Source organism: Rattus norvegicus, chromosome X, assembly GCF_021556685.1.
Source record: "Rattus norvegicus strain SHRSP/BbbUtx chromosome X, alternate assembly SHRSP_T2T, whole genome shotgun sequence".
Taxonomy (NCBI): Eukaryota; Metazoa; Chordata; class Mammalia; order Rodentia; family Muridae; genus Rattus; species Rattus norvegicus.
The window spans coordinates 18184244-18205667 of record NC_141554.1 but is presented as its reverse complement, the minus strand read 5'-3'; positions in this window follow the sequence as shown (position 1 = coordinate 18205667).

Below are 21424 nucleotides of genomic sequence, written 5' to 3'. Positions count from 1 at the left end.
AAGCTGAGGTAACCATTTATTATATGTACCCCTGGCTCCCTTCTCTAAGGACAGCCACTTGTCAGCAGTTGGAATATTGGCCCTTGCCAGCTGCTTGATATTCTCAGGTCACAGGGATGCCTCGAGGATTCTGGCTGTGGTGGACATAAGACATTATAATCAAGGCGAGTTGTTTTAGCTAAATGACTCTATGCTTGAGCTGCAAACCTGGGCAGGAGTACGGAGGATGCCCTGTTTACCCCTGTAAATGTAGAAATAAACAACCGAAGTGACAGAAACACAAGAGCTTCTTTCTCAAACCAACAAAGTTCTACCCCACCCCACCCCAATCCGGGCCTGGACCTATGCTACAAAAGTGGAGAAAGGCTATAAGCCAGGATCTCAGATTAGCCAGCAACTGAGAGGTTAACTTCTGGCTCAAAGGAAACATTTAAAATCCTAGCTTCAGCCCCTGCCTGCTTTCTGTTCTGGTGGGCCCATGAATGGACTGTACCAGGGATAAAACACAATGCACCTTGCTCCTGCTAATATCCACTCCAGTCCTTAATGCAACAATCATCTTGTTCCTTTCCTCCCACTGCCTTCAAGAAAGGGAGGGAAGCCTGCTTGACTTTGCCCTTGCCTTTCAAGTAGCAAACAAACAAGATAGAAGACAGCTGGGAGTCAGTTCAAAAGCCCACCCCCTTTCTCTCTCTCCCTCCCTGTTTTCTCTCTCTCTCTCTCTCTCTCCCTCTCTCTCTCTCTCTCCCCCCCCCACCTCCCTCCACCCAGTCCATGACAGGGAGTAGGCATCTATGAATCTATGAGTTACCTCGCTGCCACTGGGGGCTAACTTGGAGCTAACTTGTCAAGGTGGTAGCTTCTGATGTGGACCACACAAGCATCGCTCTGCCAACCCCCCTTTGTAGTCCCCTTCTCTTTCTCTGAGGTTTGGCATCTGTCCAATCCCCCAGGAATTCAGCTGATAAATGAATTCATACTCAAAGGTTATTGACTTAATTTGTCACCTCCATCCAAGAGCTATTTGCACTGAAAAGAAATCCACCAGGGAGAGGGCAATGTTTAACTGCAAAGAACACCTTCCTAGTGGTGGGGTTTCCGGCAGCCAGGCTTTTGGGCAGTCTCTTTCCGGTCAAGCCAGAGGTTGATCTCTACTTAGCAGATTGGTGCTGTAAGGATATTCTAACTCCAGTTAGCTTGGGGATGACCTGGAGTGTCCGTGTAAGGCTGCAGATTCTTGAACGCCAGAAATTTGATTCCATTTGAATCTGAGCCCAGCAGTCTGCATTTTAATCTACTTATCACTTTCCGGCAAGGTGTCCAGTGGACCCCATTTTAGGAGACTATTTCAGTGCTGTGGTATGTGTTGTGCCGAGGCTGGATGTCCAAGAGCAATGTGTAAGCAGATCTGGTGGCTCCTGAGTCTTGTGGTTTGCAGAATGTCACTTTCTTCCTGAGCTGATACATGATGGTCCTCCCTCTGTGAATGTACCCCTGGGATTTGTCTGTGCATCTAAAGTTTCTTCCACTTGTAAGCAGGCCAGGTGACTAAGTCCACCCTAATGACCTCATCCATTGCCTCACCGAACAGTTGTATTCTGAGGTCATGGGGTTAAGCCTTAAGCACATGAAATTTGGAAGTGGGCAAAATACTGTGTCTAACAGGCATATAGAAAAGAGAGAGAGAGAGAGAGAGAGAGAGAGAGAGAGAGAGAGAGAGAGAGAGAGAAGAGGGGGAGGAGAGGAGGAGGAGGAGAAGGAGAGGAGAGAGGAGAGAGAGACAGAGAGGGAAAGACATGGAGAGACAGAGACACACAGAGACACACAGAGAAACAGAGGGAGACAGAGACAGAGACAGAGACAGAGACAGAGACAGAGACAGAGAGACAGAGAGACAGACAGACAGACAGACAGACAGACAGACAGACAGACAGAAAAAGAAACAGAGAGACAGAGGCAGAATTTATAAATGGATATCAGGCCACCCACCCAATTCTCCTTTTCTCTCAATACTGCAAGAGAGAAAACATAGGTAGGTTAAAAGGGGGCGGGGGCGGGGGGGCGGAGTAAGGAAAGAAAACAGTTCCTTGCAGAAATCACTGAGCTCTGCACATGATCGGAAGACACCGCGCCCCCTATTGGCGCCCACAGCCCCTGCGTAGGCAACCACCTTGGCTCACCCTCTTAAATTGCCTTGCTTATTTTATCTCCCCGCCCTGCCAGGTTTCTAAACTGCCTTTCTTCTTACAGCTTTGCGGCGGAGAACAGTCCTTGGTGTTAGAGACAGCGTGGCTGCCTGAGGCAGCCCTGGCCTCCACCTTCGAGGATGTTTCTTTCCCCAGAAAAAAGCTCAGCCCCTTCACCCTCCCCATTCATCATCACTATGGGCAATCTAATTACAGCCTTGTCTTAAAAGAGAAACTCATTTACAATTGAGACTTCTTCCTTATGAAAACGTAACATCTTGAACTATGTTTTTATGGCCTCCTTTTACAAAAAAAAAAAAGGAAATTAATTAATTTCCTCGTACACAGGGAAGACTCATGAGGTCTTGGAGGTTGTGGGTGACGCCAAAGAAAGCGCTCTCTCTCTCTCTCTCTCTCTCTCTCTCTCTCTCTCTCTCTCTCTCTCTCTCTCTCTCTCTCTCTCTCTCTCTGCCTCCCGCTGTGTGACAGTGAAATGCTAAAATGATTTTGGCAGGAGAATATTCTCAAAGGCTGTTCTTATTTCAGCAGCAGCAGCAGCAGCAGAGTATCTGGGAATGCAGGCTGCACCTCTGCCCTGTGGGGCTGTTTCTAATTGCAGGAGGTGAGCCACAGAAATCCTTCCCCTCGTTGGGCCCAGAGAAAGCGGCAAAAAACCTAAGGAAGATAATCGTGTCTGCCACACTCGGCGCTCACCACTTAAAGGAATTAACTTGTTGGAATAAAATATTTCTATGGGTGCAGAAAACTATGCATTAGAATAATGAGGCTGACCCTTTCCTTTTGCGTCGCAATCACAGGGGTTTGTTTCTGCTCTCTCTAATCACAACATGCTATCTTCCTCTTTGCTCACACCTCTGCAGGCAAGACTGGCTGCGAATACTCCAGATTATCACCTTCTCATTTCTTGTGTGAAATAATGGCCCAAGGACGGAAACTGACAAACCTGAATGCGAATTTGGGAAGGCAGCCCTCCTGTTACTTAGGAGAGCTGAAGCACAAAAGTCCTAAAAGCCACATTTCTCCCCTCTTTGTACTACTTAGAAAATGATTTCTGCTTTTCCCAAGTCTGGATTGATGTGCAGTCTTAAAGACAATTGGGATATTGATGTGCTTAATTAAATATCTATAGTATGGAGCAGCAGAATTACCTGGGGATAGCCCCCACGGGTTTCACTCTTGCTGCCACCATTTACTGACTGTGTGATCTTGGGCAAATTACTTAACCTCTCTGTGTCCCAATAATTGTTCATCTCTAAAAATGGGACAGTAAATGCTTTATGAGATGGTGAGGTGAATGAGTATTTGCAATGTACTTAAAACTAGCGCACAGTCTGTGCTTGGTTTTACAGGCTTTTAATCCCAGCTAGTCAGGAGGAAGAGGCAGGGAGATTGAGTTCAGGGCCTGGTTACAGAGTGACTTAGATCCCGAGTCAAAATTAAAAGGAAAAAGGAAGCTGGACATGTAGCTTAGTGGCATTTGCCTAGCATGCGAGAGACTCTCGGTTTCATCCCCATGAAGGTAATACAAAATAGTTATGATCAGAGAGAACACTCGTAGATAGCATATCACTGTATTTATACCCGTTCTGTATTGCCTAAGTTCCGTGTACAGTTACAAGGACGCGTAGTTATGGCCCCTGCCCTCAGGGAGCCTCCCTTAAGTGCGTGCCAGGTTGTGTGAGCAGTTTATTTTATACAGGTTTCAATAAATGCCCAGCGAGCACAATAGCAACCCAACATGGAGGCCATAAGCAGAAATGTTTAACTGGAATAGGAGATTGGGAATTCCACACGAAGGGAGCAGTTTCTGAGATGGACTTTGCCAGAATAAAACGTTTCTGTGAGCAGGGAACGAAAGAAAAGCATTCTAGACTGTGGGAAAAGGAGGGATACAGAGACTTTGGAGGAAAGGAAGGACAGAGCCTGTGACAGCCGATTCAAGTTGTGAGGAAGAGGAGAGGAAGGGGTTCATCTGTCCCACAACTCCGTCTTTCCAGGTAAAGGGATTGCGAATGACACAGGAGTAGCCATTCTCTATGGAATTCCCTTCCAAGAATTTGACCAGAAATTTTAGTGATGAGCAAAGTCCTGTAGTGACCTACTAGTCTACATCAGAAAGAGCACCTTGTTTCTGCCCAGACAGGTCACTCATTAGCCCTAGAGAACTCTTTGTAGTTCTCTGGGGTACGATGTGGCCGCTATTTAACTGTCACGTAACATGACAACCGAGTGTCCTATTAGAGCTAAAATTTAATTGTGAAGACGGGTACCATATTTAACTGCAATCCTGGGGGGAATTTAGGTTGACAGGCTGTAATTACCCAAACTGGAACCTGGCCAGGACACACCTACTCTTTACCAAAAGAGCTATGGGCTTTTAACCACAGGCAGGCAGGCAGACATAGGAAGCCTGAGAGACTCTGAAGGGTGGGGAAGCGGCACTTACTGCCCGACAGCGCCCCCTAACAGAGCTCTGGTCCAGAGCTGGCAGTCTGGGGAGCAGGCCTTTTCTGACCTGCCCCACTAGGCAGTTGCCTGGCCAAGCCCCTCTTCCGCCCCACCTGGGTGCAATCCATCAGGAATTATCAGACACTAGCAATTTAAGGTTGCAAAGCAAGGTCCTGCAGTCGCGCTTTTTGCTGGGATTTTATCTGTGTCTGTCTGTCCGGTGTGTCTCGCCCCAGGCTCTGCCGCTTCTCCCTTATCAGGACAGAAGTGCTTATCCTGCTAAAATAATTACCATCCGAGTACAGTGGTTCTCACCTCCAGCTGCTGTTTCTGCATACACATCAATTAGAGGCGTCTTTTTGCTGGCAAAGTGGACTGATCTGGCCAGTTCCCCGAAAATCCCATTAATTCTTCCCGCGAGATGCATTGCACTTTGGTAATCCAATGCAATTGTTACTAGAAAAAAATAATAAAAATTGAGTGGAAAAGAGGTAGAAATATCGTTTGCCAGTGCCACCGAAGGGTTAAAGAGAGAGAGAGAATTCTGGCGGCGGGAATAAATGTGGTCTTAATTTAAGGTTATGGATTTTTAAAAAGCCTAGCTTTTTGTCTTCACAAGTCTTTGCATTCGTATCAGTTAAAAAATAATTTAGACAGAAAATAAATGTTAGAGAAAACTCAAATTATTATGTGCATTTTAAATAAACCTGTGTTTTCTGCTGCAGACATAGCATATGAATAATAGCATTAATAATGATCATGATAATTTGTCAAATGATGATATTTTCTGTCAGACCTTCCAAGCAGCTGGTTCCTGGCCCTGCAGTTTAACTTAGGCAACCTGTCCTTCATGGTAACAGCCCTCACACCCTCTTCATGATGAAAAGGAAGAGAAGGCCAGGGTTCCAGTCTCAGCTCTGCACTAATTAGCTGTGTGACCTTGAATAGATTACTTGACATCTCTGGCCCGACGTCAAAGAATGGAATGGTTTTAAGGGGGATCAGCAGAGATAAAATGGATGAGCAGAATCAAAAGCAATGTAGTAACATCACCTAGGTATTTTTTCCTTTTTAAAAAGGAATACAAGTGGTGAAAAAAAGAAGCCTAGTTGAAAGGCAACTTCAATCAAGCAATTATTGGTCAGGGCACAGTTTGATGTTAGATTAAGAGTAATTTTTACAAACATGTGGGATGGGCTTCTATTGAGTTACGAAGGACATTCACACTCATGCACACACACACACACACACGCACGCACGCACACACACACACACACACACACACACACACACACACACACACACTTACACACAGGCATTCACTGGAGGAATTCCCAAATAAAATACATGCTCTTCTGTTTCCCCACAAAAGCAAAGATGTTTACTCCTCCGAAACAATGACAACACTAGAAAAATATTAGTGTCTATTTAATTCTACTCATATATACTTTGGCATAATCAAAATATATGGGTTGGACCATGTAATTTTGCCATGTGAAGATAACAAAAATAACTGGTTCCCAGAAGTATACAAATTGAAATAGTAGATAGCATGCTGGAGTATCCCCCAGTGGCCCTTGTGGTTAAAGGCTTGTGGTGCTACTGGGCAGTGTAAATCCTTTAAGAGGTGGTACTAAGTTAGCTCACTGTGGGAGTGACCTTGAGGGAAAATTGGAGCCTTAGCCTCCATCCCCTGTCTTCCCCATGCTTCATTGAGTGTACCCCTCATAGTAGTCTTATCACAGGCCAAGCAATCATGGACTGAAACCTTTAAAATCATGAGCTAAAGTAAATCCTTAGATCTTATAGATTGTTTGTGTCAGGTATATGAAAAATGATTGTGCAAAATATATAAACTGCATGACTACTATGCATATTGGTATATACATCTTTTGATAATAAAGAATATACTTCAAAGAAAATTAATTTGTTGAGGTTTGAATCAGAATGTTCCCCATAGGCCCATATATTTGAATTATTTTATCCCCAGTTGGTGGCACTGTTTTGGTAGGTTTAGGAAGTGTGGCATTGCTGGAGGAAACATGTTATGGGGGGCAGGATTTGATGTTCGAATGCCATGTTAGTTCTCTGCTTGTTGCTTGAGATTTAAGATATGAACTTCCAGTGTGCTGCTCCAACTCCCTACCATACCTTCCCACTGTCATACCTCCTTGATGGTGATGGACTCCTATCCCTCTGGGACTGTAAGTCCAAATAAGCCCATCCTTGAATAAGTCACCTTGGTCATTATGACTTCTCACAACAATAAAAAAGTGACTAATACAGACTTGCATACGTTCTGCAATTGTAGGGTGGACGGATGTGGTTTGTTGTTGTTTGTTTGTTTTACAAGATGTTATAATTGTTAGGTTGCCCGGAGTCTGAGAGGAGGTTTTTTTTTTCCTTTGAAATAGTGCTATGACTGAGAAATTGGGTACTTTAAAAATTGGACAGAGTATGTTTTATATTTTCATATGGCCATAGGACTATAAGAACCAGGGAATGAAATGTGGTTATTTGAATTGGAAAAATGTTCCCACAGGCTCATGTATTCGAACACTTGATACCTACTTGATAGTGCTGTTTGGAAGCTTAGGAGATGTGGCCTAGTCTAAAGAAGTGTTATCACTGGAGATGGGATTTGAGAGTTTAAAGACTCCTGCCACTCTGACTTTACTCTCTACTTCCTGCTTCTGATTTGGAACATGATCTCCCAGCTTTCTCTGTCACCATGTCTGCCACCTGCTGCTATGACTTCCTGCTGTGATAGATCCTCATCCCTCTGGAGTCATAATCCTAATAAATTTTTTTCTTTAATTAGTTACCTTTGTCATAGTGTTTTACCACAAGAGAAAAAACAACCAACATAGTGATTTTTCTATCTTCTTATTTTTCTAACAAAGTTAACAAATCCTTCATCTCTCTGACCTAACTCTTAGAATAAAATGACAGATGATAACATAAAATAGTTTGTAATCATAGTCTTAAGCATGGACACAAATCCTGATTTGGTTCTACAAGAAAATGAAGCAAAGTTAGTATATGGGAAGATCACTTCAAAGCATCTGTGGTACTGTTGGCTCCCACCCAAGGGAAAGGTTTGTCTTCCATGTACTTGTCAAGAGGGATCACAGTCGAAATAGCCCCTAGGAGCTCTCTCTCCAATCTCACTCAGAGATTTGAGATGGTAATATTCATCCCTAGGGATGAGTCTATTTTTCATTGAGAATTTATAAGTTAATTGGCAATTATTTTATTAGCAATTTAAAAAATGCAAATACTAAGATTATACCCAATCATTTTTCCAGGGGCAGCTAATATGATAGAATGTCCCATGACATGTTCAAAAGAAAGAGTTAGGGCTGTTAGGGATAGGAAAGCTCCCAAGGAGAGAGTAAGCACAATGAATATTGAATTAGTGATTCCATATAAGAACAACCCAAATGACTGTGAATTAGATCTTTTACTTCCTAATTTTCCTTTCTATATTTTTCTTGCCTCTTGTACCTCTACAAAACAGCCTGAAGAAACAGATAAACTGTACCCTAAAATAGTTTTTAATGATGCTAACTGGCATTTTTTTCATTGCAAAAATTCAGTGAATTGTGGGAAAGTGTTAAAGGGAAAAGTGCAATGTTCCATTGTGCCATCATCATAAAGGTACTGTAGACACAGTGCCATCATCGTAAAGGTACTGTAGACACAGTGCCATCGTCGTAAAGGTACTGTAGACACAGTGCCATCGTCGTAAAGGTACTGTAGACACAGTGCCATCGTCGTAAAGGTACTGTAGACACAGTGCCATCGTCGTAAAGGTACTGTAGACACAGTGCCATCGTCGTAAAGGTACTGTAGACACAGTGCCATCATCATAAAGGCATTGTAGAACACTGTTGCCCCGATGTTCACCGACACAGGCACACACACTTTTAAAATGCTCCATATCAGGTATATTCATATTCCATATCCAAGCTTCTTTTCTGTTTTGTGGTAAGGACATATCATATACTCTTCATATAAATAAATAACTAGGATATTCATCTTTTGAGGGCGTTACTTTGTAGTATACCAATCTGTACTAAAGCCATCAGCTTCCAAGGACACATACTCAGATGGCTTCCCTTTCACTACTGGAGACTCCCTTGGCTCAGTAATTGTGTTGTGCGCAGCTTCAGAGATTCATTTTATTATTCCTTAAGATTCTTTCCTACACGTGGGTTCTCTGTATCAAATGACAAGGCTTTTGTTACACATTGTCACTACTAAATATATTACTCCTCAGAAGGGATGTACCTGCCTAAAAGCTCATTATGGACAAAGGCAAATGTCTACTTTTCCTCACTTGACCTGGGTATAATTAGTTGACACAAAGTTAATCTGCATTTCTTTTCTTGTGGATTGCTTACTTGTGCCTTTTGCTTGGGTTGTTTCCCCATCCTTAAATGTTCCCCACTTTGTTATTGATTGTAAGAGCACTTTACATATTAAAGTACTCTTTAATAGCTCAATATCCAACTGTAGCCTGTACAACAATTGTTTTTCTCACTTTTCCATTTGCTCTTTTATTGGTTTCTGGAAATTTTTTCATGTCAATGCTTTTTCATTTTCGGTGTTTACCTCTTTCTCTGGATTCTAGTCTGCAGAGCCGCTGCAGACTGGCAGTATATTTGCCTGCATTTTATTGTTCCAGCCATACTGAGGTACCCTACAATGAGAGATCTTCTTCCCTCTCCATATTATGTTTCTTGTTTCTTCCCAGAGGTTATGGAATGAAGGCATAAGGGACCTTGGAAGCCAGAGCACAGGAAACATGACTATTAATAGTAGCACTTGACATTTCTATTTCCAGTGTGGGACAGTCACTAATTAGCACCCTCCTTAGTTTAGCTCCAGGGGTCACCACCTGCCACTCACTCACCCCACAGAATGATCAAGCATAGAAGCAGAAGCTTGTGGTATGCCATGAGTTCAGTTGAGTATTAGTCTCACTAGCTGAGACTTAAACTCAGGCTCTTGACTCTCCATCTGTGCTCTAGTCCCAGCATAAGCTGCCAATTTCCCTGAATGGCAGGGAAGACTTCAAAATGAGTTTTATGCTTGGAAAGCATAAATTGTGCCCTAGGAAAAGTAAGGTGTCCCCTGCATGGGATACGTTATAGTCTGAGGTCTCATTTCAATGTGGAGCACAGATGAGATTGGATCATTCTTAATTGACTGTTAATTTTTAAGTCAGGATGTTTATTCCAAGAGTAAGGCTAGGCAAGTAAAACAGGAAGCAATGGGAACAAAATGCTTTTGGTGAAAATTCAGTGCTCCAGAAGGTGACTCCATTCGTACCAAAAGATGATAGAATTTCCTCTTTGTGTCATACATCCCCTGGACTAGGGACTAGAAACACAGTGATGTTTTACAGATATGATGGGGTCAGTCTAGCATAGGCTGTTATGATAACAGAACTAAAGAGGTACACTCTGGAGGGTTGGTCTGCTTCCCTGAGTTCTAAATTTCTAGGAGTTTGAATCTAAGATAAAAAAACAAACAAACGTGAATATTGGGAAACAGTGCAGTAGATTTGAGGTCAGGAGAGCCAGCGTCAGAAAAGATAAAGGATGACCAAAGTCTTCTAGTTAAAGAGCAAAAACACCACTCCCAATTTGTTGCACACCAATCAATACTTGTCATAAAATGCAATGAAAATGAGTGTAAAAACTAAAACTGTATTCAAAATACAAGCCAATTTTTAACGACTAAATTTAGAAGGTAGAAATTATTTGATCAAACTGTCCCTCAAATCGTTATTATTTGAAGTTCATGTGATCATCCCTTTGCAGGCCATTAGCAGTTCACTCACTGGTCCCAGCCCACAGATGATGCTTTCTGAGGAGTCTAAGTCAGAGCACTCAGGGAAGGAGACAGGGTCGGTAGTGTCAAATGCTGCTGAGGTGTTAAGTCAATGAGGTCTGGTGAGTGCCTTTTGAATGGAGCAACAAATAGATATTTGCAAAGAGAGGTTTCAAAGAAGTGTTTGAGACAGGAGTCAGACCAAGTCCCAAGTGTTCTTAGGAGTTCTGAGCTTTCACAAGGACTAACAATTATGGACGCATAAAGCACCGCTCTCTCTTGCTAAACATCATACTTTGTGTCAAACAGTAAAACCAGTGTTATAACAAACTAGGAGCACACACTAATGGAACAAAGTACATATAATTTTATAGACAATGTGTCAGGCTGTCCAGAGTTGGTGTTAGGGCATCATAAACCCTGTGAGTTTGCACATCCATCCCCTCTGACCCTCGGATTCCTTCTCTGATAAAAGAAGCCATGCACTATCTCGTTTCTATGTTTCTGGACAACTTTGACATCCTATGACCTTAGTTTTTTAACCATGCTAAATATTGCTGCTCCTGAAGGTGAACCAAATCATTTGGAATTGGTGCTAGGTTTCTAGATTTGCTGTGACAGAATTAACTGGCATTAGCATCTTAAGGGGAGAAGGAGTTCTTTTGTTCAAGATTTCAAAGGGTTTGGTCCATTATTGTGAGGGGCAGACACTGTGGACAGTAGACTGAGTCTTGAGGAGATCTATGACATGGTAGAGTCCTCATGTACATCCCAATCAATCTACTTTTTACCCCCTCCCTTTCATAGTTTCCAGAACCTCTCAAAACAGTCCCAACACCAACCCTTTAGTACATGAGTCTTCAGAGGGGGTACTTCATGCCTAAACTATAAGCTACTAAACTCTGTTTAATCTGGCTGCGCATCTTCAGAGGCTCACACACTACCTATAAATGGACACAAACAAGAGCCATTTGTTAGAATTAGTAAGAGAAACCAGCCTCTTCCCCCAAGCCATTAGAAACCAGAAACACCATACCGAAAACACAAGAGATCAATGCTTCCTTGGATCATAGCATCAGAGATGCTAAGCATCCTGCCTCAGAAAACTGCAAAGGTGGCCCAGGAACTGCCCTTATTATTAACACTCCATTACATTGGTTTTCAGGAGAATAAGGTTTCTGTGCCCCAAGAAGGAAAAGTCACTAGAACTTATAGGTCCCATGAACTTCTACCAGAAGCTACCACAGATTCAGAGATAGCTAATTTCAAAGCAAAATTGTGCCTCGAAACCTTGTTAATTAAGGATCCTTCTGCCAAAACTTAGTGGTCATGCCTATGAGGTAGAGGTCAGAATGAGGCTCCATGATGGTTCCATGCTTTAAGGAGTGGGTTAGGTAGCACATTTATGGTTGTGATACAAGCTGAAGAGGGGAAGCATCTGAAGAGGAGTGATTCTTCCTTTCCTGCCCAGATCCCTCAACACCTCAGGAATGCAGGCTGGAGTTCAGACTTTCATCCTTATCCTTCTCTAAAGCTAAGAAGTTGACCTGTCCACTTGTCTTTGTAGTCCCCTGTATCAAAGCATCCGAGCTCACTGAATCATGTGATGTGCCTGCTGGCCTTGCTCCTAGCTTTCTGAACTTTACTATGAGTCTTCCTTGTATTTTCTTTTCAGCAGAGTTACTGTGTGACAACACACACACACACACACACACACACACACACACACACACACACACCTCTCACATGCACACACCCAAGCTTTGCTTTATTCAAACAGAACAGAAGAAAGCTACTCAGTGGGCCCAGGTAAATAATAGATTCCCACACATATGCTGTCTGCCAAGCAGCTCCTTGATAATAGGTAGCACTGAAAGCAGGAGGGGTGTGTGTGTGTGTGTGTGTGTGTGTGTGTGTGTGTGTGTGTGTGTGTACCCTTGAAGCTTCCCATCACCCTCTGCCTATTAAGGAAACTGGAACAAGCCATTGGGTGGCTGTGACCAGAGCTGGCCAAAAGAAGTGCCCAGCTGTTGCTCTTTCCTCTCTCCAGTGTTCGGTCCCCATCATGGGGACTCATTATGGCTGTGATCGTTGTTGATGACATTAATGCACTGTGCTGCTTCTCTGTCGAACGTGCCATCTGCTCCCATCAGCCCTGTGGGGTAAGTGGTAGGTAATTGTTTCCCATCGGTAGTCCATTTTCTCAGATAAAGAATGCGAGATTCAAAAATAAACATCTACTCTGAGTCATTGCAACAAGGCTAGTGTGGATCTGGGGGCAGCCACCCCATCTACCGTTAGTAGTAGGTGATGCTGCCCCGACCCCCCTGTAATTCAAGTCAAAGGACAATTTGATTGATTAACAGTGACTCTGGGGGAGGAGGAGGTTCAGAGAGAGAGAGCAGAGACAAAAAAAGAAAATCCTGAGAGTTCTTATAAACCAGCAGGGTCAATACAAAAGAGAAGAGGAGAAAAGGAAAGAGAAATTGGTGATTCATCAGCCAGGCTGGTGAGTGGTTGGAAATGAGAGATAAGAGTCGGCTCCCCCAGCTCAGCCTTCTCGTTAGCCAGAGCCATGCTGACTCACCAAGGACTGTGGGATCCGGACCGTAATTGAATTGAAAATTGGGTATGGGTAAGTGTGGCAAGGCTCTGAAGATGGGCAAGCAGAGAGGGCTGGGTAAAAGCCCCTCCCACCGAAATTCTAACGGGTCCAAAATATCATGCCTCAGTTACATCTTTGCATCTCCCCAGACTCCCTGGATGACCGATCGGGCACTTTTTTTTTTTCTTAAAGGAAATTGCATCCTGTGGCTCGCTTTTAACCTGTTTTCCTTAAGCACTTGCCATGGTGTCCTCAGTTTGACCTTCACCTCCTCTCAGAGCTCATCTCTACGCTCATCAGTCATTTCTTAAATAAATATTTATTGAGGTCCTGCTGGATGCTCGGCGCCAGGCTCCTTGGGAGGTTGCTATTGGTCTCTGGCCCTGGCCAGACCCGTATCTGATATTTGCTGGTAGTCTACTGGGCCAAGTTGTAACAGCTCTCTCCGATTCTTCTTCCGCATCTCCACAGTGGGTTTACTTCACCGGTTTCCTAAGATGATACTGAGAAAGCTAAAATGAAAGAAAGTGTGTGAGCTCAGGCCAGAGGACAATGGGTTTGAAGTGCTGGGACCACATTGCTACGTTTCTGCAGACTTTTTCCGTCTTTAAGGTTGACCCCACTGGCTCTCCCCACCATCCACGATCTACTACTACCTGGATTTCACAGGTCTGTCCATTCTCAGTCCATCTGATTGCTCCCACTTTCTAGAAGGCCAGTCCCTCTTCAGGCAGAGTAGAGCGGACCTCTTTTCCTCGGACCCTCTCTGTCTGTCGCCCTTCGGCCAGTGCAGTATGATTCCCGTTATGAGAAGGAGATTCCCTCACACCGCCCTTGCTTCAGTCGCAGCCAGGCCCACTAATTGATTCATGTTATTTTATTTTCTGTACTGGTGGTTAGGGCCTCCAGCAATTTTATGCAAATTTATGAACCTTATGCAAATGAGGGCATCCCTAGACTAATTGCACACAAAATGGAAGCGTTTGCAGGCACATCCCCCATTCAACTGTGCCAGGGCTCCTTCTCCACCCTTACAGGAATCCCGTCTCTGCTCTTCTCACAGGCTTCCCAGATCAGCAGCCCTCTCTGCTTCTTCCTTCCTCGTCGTCAGCAGTTTTCAGTGGTTATTTTGCAATGTCTGATGGACAGTGCCAGCCTCATTGGCAAGAGCTGCTTGTGCTTGGTATCCCAGGAGACAGCAGAAAGCCACAGGGAACCCTCCACCCAGCCTATTTTCATCTGGAGTCATTGGACTCCCACTCAACTTTCTCTTTATGTCCTCCTTGGAGTAGTGAGCCCAGCCCAGGGTAGTCTGACACCTGCCAGAGGCAAACACACATGCTTATCATGGCTCCTTTTGGTAGTGCCAGAGCTGTCTGTAGTCCTCCTGTCTCCAGGAGACCCAGTTCATAAATGCAAACCTATTCTTAGTCTGAGCTTATTCAGACGGTCTGTCCTTTGATGGGGTTCCCTAGAAATAGAGTCCTAGAAAGGAACTGAATAGATAAGATTGAAAAGTGCAGGTACTACACAACTGCCTCTCTTCCAACCAGGAATGTAGGGTTTTGGTTTTTTTTTTTACCCACCCCCATCACCTTTTACTGCTAGTAGTTCAAAGGGCAGAGGTGATAGTTTATCAAATGTTTAGGGTCAAGAGGGCTCCCCTCCCGGGAAGCTGTGGACCTGTGTTAGCAGCTGAGTTATAGGACACCAGCTGCATCTCCCACAGGCAAATTCTTTTGTTGTTGTTTGCCTCACTTAATTTACCTTTTACATCCCTGTAAAGCATGAATTTACATGATCTCCATTTCATAAACACGGCACCTACTGCTAAGCACAGATTGCCACCAGCTAACTGAGCACCCTAGACAGAACAGACAAGAATGAGCCTTCAACCTGGATTTCCAGGTTCTCTCAGAGACCTGGTCAGACCCTCAGCTGGCCACAGTTTTGCTCCTCCCAAATTGTAGGGTGCAATGTAGGCTTCAGAAGTCTCTCATGTACCTAGTTTTCTCGCCAGATTCCTTTTCCGACATTTGCTTTCCTGTGGCTTCCTTCTTAAAAAATTCTTCATGGTGTGGTGAGGAGGGAGTGGCACTGGAGCCACAGGGAACATAAAATTGTCTCCTCCCTTTCTCCCTCCCTCCCTCCCTCCCTCCCTCCCTTCCTTTCTTCCTTCCCTGCCAACCCCTTTCTCCACTTTCAGGTTTTCTCCACCGCCTCTCTTTCTGCCCACCTCCTTTCAGCTTCACCTTCTCACGCCATCTCCTTGCCCTTCTGTTCCTTTTCATCCTTCATCTTCCTGTTCTCTTCATCTTTCTCTTCCTCTTCAAACCCCCACTCTTGTCACTCTTGCTCCTGACGCCAGACAAGCACACAGTCCTCAGCAGTTGTCAACTGGGAAGTTGCTGCAGTGTGCTCCTTGGGGCTTGGAGATGATGGTTTGTCATCTCAAGGTGCTGTCTGGCAGCTCCAGACAATGCTCCATGCCTACCACTGCCAGCGGAGTGGCCTGGAGTCCCTTGGCTTCCAGAGTCTGTGTGGAACTGGAGGCAGTACCAGGATTTGCCTCAGAGTGGCAGTCCTGGGGCAGGGCAAAGACAGGAAGCGGGATGGGAGATTGGGGAGGTGGAGTCGGGAGGTGAGTCATTTTGTCTTGATTCTTAGGAAGAGCTGCAGGGCAACTAGAGTCTCAAAATGGTTGAAGGATGAGGAATCTGCTGATCCATATGGAAAGTAAACCTTGATGCCCAGAGCTCATGCAACTGGCCCTTGAACACCTATGTCTGGGAGTCTGACCCTTTACGTTCTCTTATGCTACCAGTCCAAGGGTCCCCTGCTGTCAGCTCACCACCTACTTCCCTCCCCTGCTTCCCTCCCTTACTTGATAACCTTCTCCCTCCTGAATTTCATTTCCTGGTTCCCTGACTGAAACTGAACTCGAAGTTGGCTTGTATCTCTAATAAGAGCTTATCTCTCTGCCATTCTTACAGCTTAAGGGTGGCTTTTCTGTGCCTTAGCCAACACTCTATTTTAGGCAGACCCACCATGGGAGTCAAAGCAGCCACTAGCCCCATTGTACAGGTGAGGAAAAGTGAGGCTATAAGAGCTCAGGATTCTGTGTACTCCTCCTAGCATAGGATATCCTAGGACTCCCCTGAAACAATGTTCAGGGTGTGTGCTCTGTATGTAAAGGGAAACAATTCAAGTGTGTGTGTGTGTGTGGGCGGGGGGCGATGTGCTCAGTTAAAAGTGGTATCAAGCAGGTATGGAAATGTTAGGGCCCAAGCTAAATCCAGAAGATGTTCCCTCCTTCCCCCTACATAAACCCAAAGGATTTACGGCTCTTGATAAACATCATATAACATGAACAGACCTTTGATGGGAACATGTACATTTCTACTTGGTCCACGAGAAGAGGACCAAGGAAGCCTATGGGAGAGTAAGGCAAAAGAAGACAGCTTGCTTGGACTTCCTACTTAAAATCAACATTTCAGAGTTGGGTGGAAATCATCAGGCCTTGTACTGGCTAACCCCAGGTTGGAAAGGAAATCTCATAAACCTTGCTCACTCAGTAGAACCTGAAGAGCCAACCATGCTTTGCATTTTTCTCTCCCGTGGTGCTATCTGACAGGTACAGGAGGTGCTGGCTAGGCAACTAGGGACGGGGGAGAGTCTTACTTTGAACAATCACGTGAAAGAGTGGGGACAGAAAGAGAATGAAGGTCTGTGGGATACGGCTTACTTGCTGCTTTGCGATCTAGACAGCACCTTCACAAGCACTCTTGGTATTCACCAAACATCCCTGGAGCATGGGTTGGCAGATGTCCTATACCCATTTGTCATATGAGAAAACTGAGGTTCAGGCAAGTTGCACAACCCACATGAGGAGTAGGTAACTAGGAGGAAAAGGAGCGAACTCTCCAGCAAAGACTCAGCGGAGCCCATATGCTTTTGCTGGTGCTCTGTGCTGAAAATGGGGAGGGGGAGCTTAAGGAAATAGGGGCTTTGAGTGATTGTTGTTACTGCTCAGGCCCAGGGAGGCAGAGCAGAAGGGCAGGTGGGAAAGGTCCAGGGGCCTAGAAGAGGGAAGCATAGGAGAAGAGAGAAGTGGAGAAATGAGAAGAAAACAGGGGTAGGGGACAGGAAGGGGATTGAGCTAGAGATTGGGGTCACCTGGTGAAACAAGCAGAGAGAAGGTGTGTGTGTGTGTGTGTGTGTGTGTGTGTGTGTGTGTGTGGAGAGAGAGAGAGAGAGAGAGAGAGAGAGAGAGAGAGAGAGAGCGAGCACAAGTGAACCAGATGCACTGGGACTGGTTTCTCAATCTAGACAGGCCCCTTGCAAAACTGCTGTTTAATGCTAAACCATAGGTTTACCCATCTCCTGAGTATTTTTCCTACACAAGGCAAGAATCCAACTGCAGTCCTTATAAATGGCCTTATGCTCTGCTTTCTCATTTTACCCACAAGGAAACCAAGGCTTGGCAAAATCAACTTACCCGGATGATACTTTGCGGAGTCCACATTCAAAGGCAGAAAGTCTGACTTCAGAATCTGAGCCTCGAACTCTAGCACTACACGGACAGCAATCTCTCCATGCTTAGGGTTTTATTCTGCAGGATGCTCCAAGAGGCTCCTGGAATTGGAGAAGAGATCACTGTCTCAAGAGTAGCTACGTAGGTAGTCGTAAGCATGGCCACAGAGCTAAATTTTCTACCTCTGTCCTGTAGAAGTGAGCCACACACCTTCCAGTTTCTGGCCATGTCTGAAGGGGCTGAGCAAAGCAATAGAACCCTGTTTACCTACAGACAAAAGAAATTTGTGTGTTTATTCTCCTCTTGTCATTTGTCCTTGGAAACAACTGCTCAGGCCACACACCCTCCACTCTTCTCACCTTTATCTCCCCGCTTTTCCAATCCCGGTGGTGACAGTGTAACCTATAACTACTGCTACTCTTAGCTTTAAGAAAAGGTCAGGTCCTTCACAGTCTCCTGTGAACAGAGGAAAGACTGTCACCTTCCCACATTGCATCTCATTCGGAAGCCAATGTCAATAGCAGTTACTTGTGGGGAGAACTTTCGGTCTTGACTCAGTTTGTGTCACTGCGGTTGGCGCAGAAGCTGCCTCTAAAAGCTGAGGACACAGTCAAAATGCATGTGTCAATGTATTCGAATTCAAGTACTCCTGAGAGTGTGCCTGTGTGTGAGACCACATTATGTTCTGGTGGGCTTGCTTACTCAAGTGTACCTGTGAGAGGGAGCATTCTCCTGTGGCTGTGCCTCCACAACTGCGCCAAAAACAAGGCCCAAAGAGATTACACTGGATTGAGTGTTTCATTAAGGCCCTTTGCACAGCACTCTGCTGGGCATGCGATGCAGCTGGCAGACAGCTGGGGCCGGAGAGATGAATGGCTGTAGGGTATGCCCACCCCAGCTTCGTAGGCTCTCGTTCTTTTCCTATTGCATTCCGCACAGAGAAGGTTCTGGGGCACCATCATCATCATGAAGCAGCCTTTTCTCTGTTTGACGTATCTAGAGGTGAGCAGTTTGCAAAGAGGCAGAGAGTTGAAGGATGCTGGAGGTAGAAATATGCTATGGTTGTAGGTAGCCCAAAGGAGTAGAATGGGAGGCCATTTAGGCCCAGAAATCACAGGAATGGCAGATATCCCACACCCATCCGCTTTGACTTGGGGGGAACTTAGACAAAGAAGAATGTTGTTGGTTAGGGGCTGGAGGCATTGCTAAAAGGATCTCAATGGACAGTTAATCCTCCACTCCAGTGGCTTTCAACTTTCCTAATGCTGCAACCCTTTAATAAAATTCCTCATGTTGTGGTGACCCCCAACCATACAATTATTTTCGTTGCTACTCCGTAGCTAATTTTGCCACTGTTAGGAACTGTGATGTAAATATTTTTGGAGATAGAGATTTGCCAAAGGGGCCCGTGACCCCACAGGTCGAGAGCTGCTGCTATACGAAGGTTTGGCTCTGTCCTGTTTCCGGGTGTCTCAGCATGAAACAGAAGGTAAGGTGGAAAGGACTGGTCGCTATAAGTTCGGAAGGCTCACATTATACACATGCTGCTTTTGAAAAACCTCCACAGCTGTCTCTGATCTTGCTGACCAGGCCGGACCAAGTATTAGCCCCCTTGGCTTAGGGCGAGCTACATCATCATGGTGAATGGCAGCATCTGCAAAGGAAATATGAGGCTGCTCCTTCTCAGGCTACAGTGCTACAAAAGCTAAGCACATCAATTTCACAGAGTAGCTTCAGAGAGGTACCCCACCAGCAGTCAAAACAGCTGCCTCTGGTCCAAAGGCTGCACTTTGGCAGAGAGACACCTTCTGAAAATGGATGGAGTCACACATCCACATCTCTAGTACTTTATAGTTGCCTGGCTCTAGCATCAAAATTGCACTTGAGAAGTACGGAGTGTGTGATCAAACCACTGTGTATTTAGCCCCATTTCCAGGAAGGACAAAACACTAGGATCGTCTGTAGTTGATATGTCTACTCACCGAGTTTCTAAAGTAGCCAGAAGTGCTTCCTAAGGCCTGGTTCTCCTACCTTTGACCTTGGCTAGAAGGAAGATTTCTGCCGCCACTACCTGTGTTGTTTTGTTTGTCTTTTGGGGTAGTGGGAGGGTGGCAGAGGGGAGCATTTTCTCAGTCCCCATTAATAGGAGTCCCTGCATCCTGGGATGGAGAGTGCTCCTCAAAGATGGCAAACTCAGGACCCAGGAGGGCTGTAGAGGTTCTTGCCCCCCTTCCCACTCCAGCTTCTGAGGGAGATTATAATAGAATTCCATGAAGACTGAGGTAATCCTTGGTAAACAAGTGTTTTTGTTCCTCATTTTTCTGAAGGGAATTTGGAACTTGATCAGAACACTTATGTGTTCATGAGGCCTTTAGGAAGCTTCTAAAAGGACTTTTCCTCTGCTTTGCACATAAGCATTCCCTTGGAATGAAGCCCAGGCCCAGTTTACCCATCAAGGCATGAATGAAACATAGGATCAACAAGGTGGATCAGAGGGCAAAGAAGGCACTTTTCCCCCCAAGCCCGAGGACCTAAGTTCAATCCCCAGAACCCAGGGTGAATGGATTGAACCAATCGTCTCCTGAAAATTATCCTCTGGTCTCCACACGTGTGCATTCATTCAGATGGAGGCGCAAACACACAAGTAAAATGAAATAAATTAATAAAAATCAAATGAGAATGAAGCAAAGCACACTGGAAAGAGGGAGGTGTTTCATTGTCTTTGATTCTTTTGCCTGAGAATGCTGTTTTGATTGGGTCCAGAACCTACAGGATGACACTAGTTGTGATGACAAACTTTGTCCCTTGCAGTCTATGGATGGTCATACTTCCTGAGTGCCAGCTCCGCCAGGCAGCCGAACATAGGCTGACCTGCTTACAGAACCCTGGCTTCCCATCCGGTGCATTTCCAGCAAGGCACCATTTCCATATTCTCTGGCAATAACTAATTAGCGATTATAAAGCTCTTTGAAATATGAAGTGCTGCATGATAATATCTGTAATGAGCCTGATTCTTTCTCTCTTGCATGAGGGAGGGAGAGTTGGGAGGGGGGAGCAGCTTCCTCTTCCTGACCTGCCTCAGAGCCCTGGTCTGATCGCATGGCCCTGGGGAAGGGGCTTGAGCCCTGGCAATTGGCCCGGGAAAGCTGCACACTGGCACAGTCGCACTTTGACACCTGCCTTGCTCGAATCATCTACCCCCACTACACCCAGCCGCTGCCATCAGCTGCCTACCAGCTGCTGATTTGACCTCCCCCCAGCTGGGGAAAGGGCTGAGGATGATGGATGGGAAGGGGAGTAGAGAAAGGTGGGGTTCAGGTGAAGAGAACAAGTTTGGTTCGTGGTATCCTTAATGTGATTTAGAATTTCATATTAATATATCACCTCAGAAAAAAATTAATGAGAAACGTGAAGAAAATAGGATAATGAATATGATAATATATGGGGAGTGCTTTGGGCTTCTTAGAACAAAGGTGCAAGGAATTATTGCTGTGATTTTCTCACGGTGCATATATATTTTTATTAAACTCTAAAAAAAAATGCCAGTAGATTCACTTCTTTGCAAGGTATTAACACCTCACAGAGGAGTCATTCTTCAATTAGTACTCAGAGCCACGGCCCACCTCATGCCTGTTTTCTTGTGGCACTTCTTAAGACTTCCACTTAAGGGGCATGAAGAGGAGATTAAAATAGTCGCTAGCTTTGCCCACTGACTACACACATGCCTGAAGAGGTGGCTTTGTGCGCAAGCAGAGCTCCAGAAGGTGGCAAGGCTGCGAGCGGGAAATT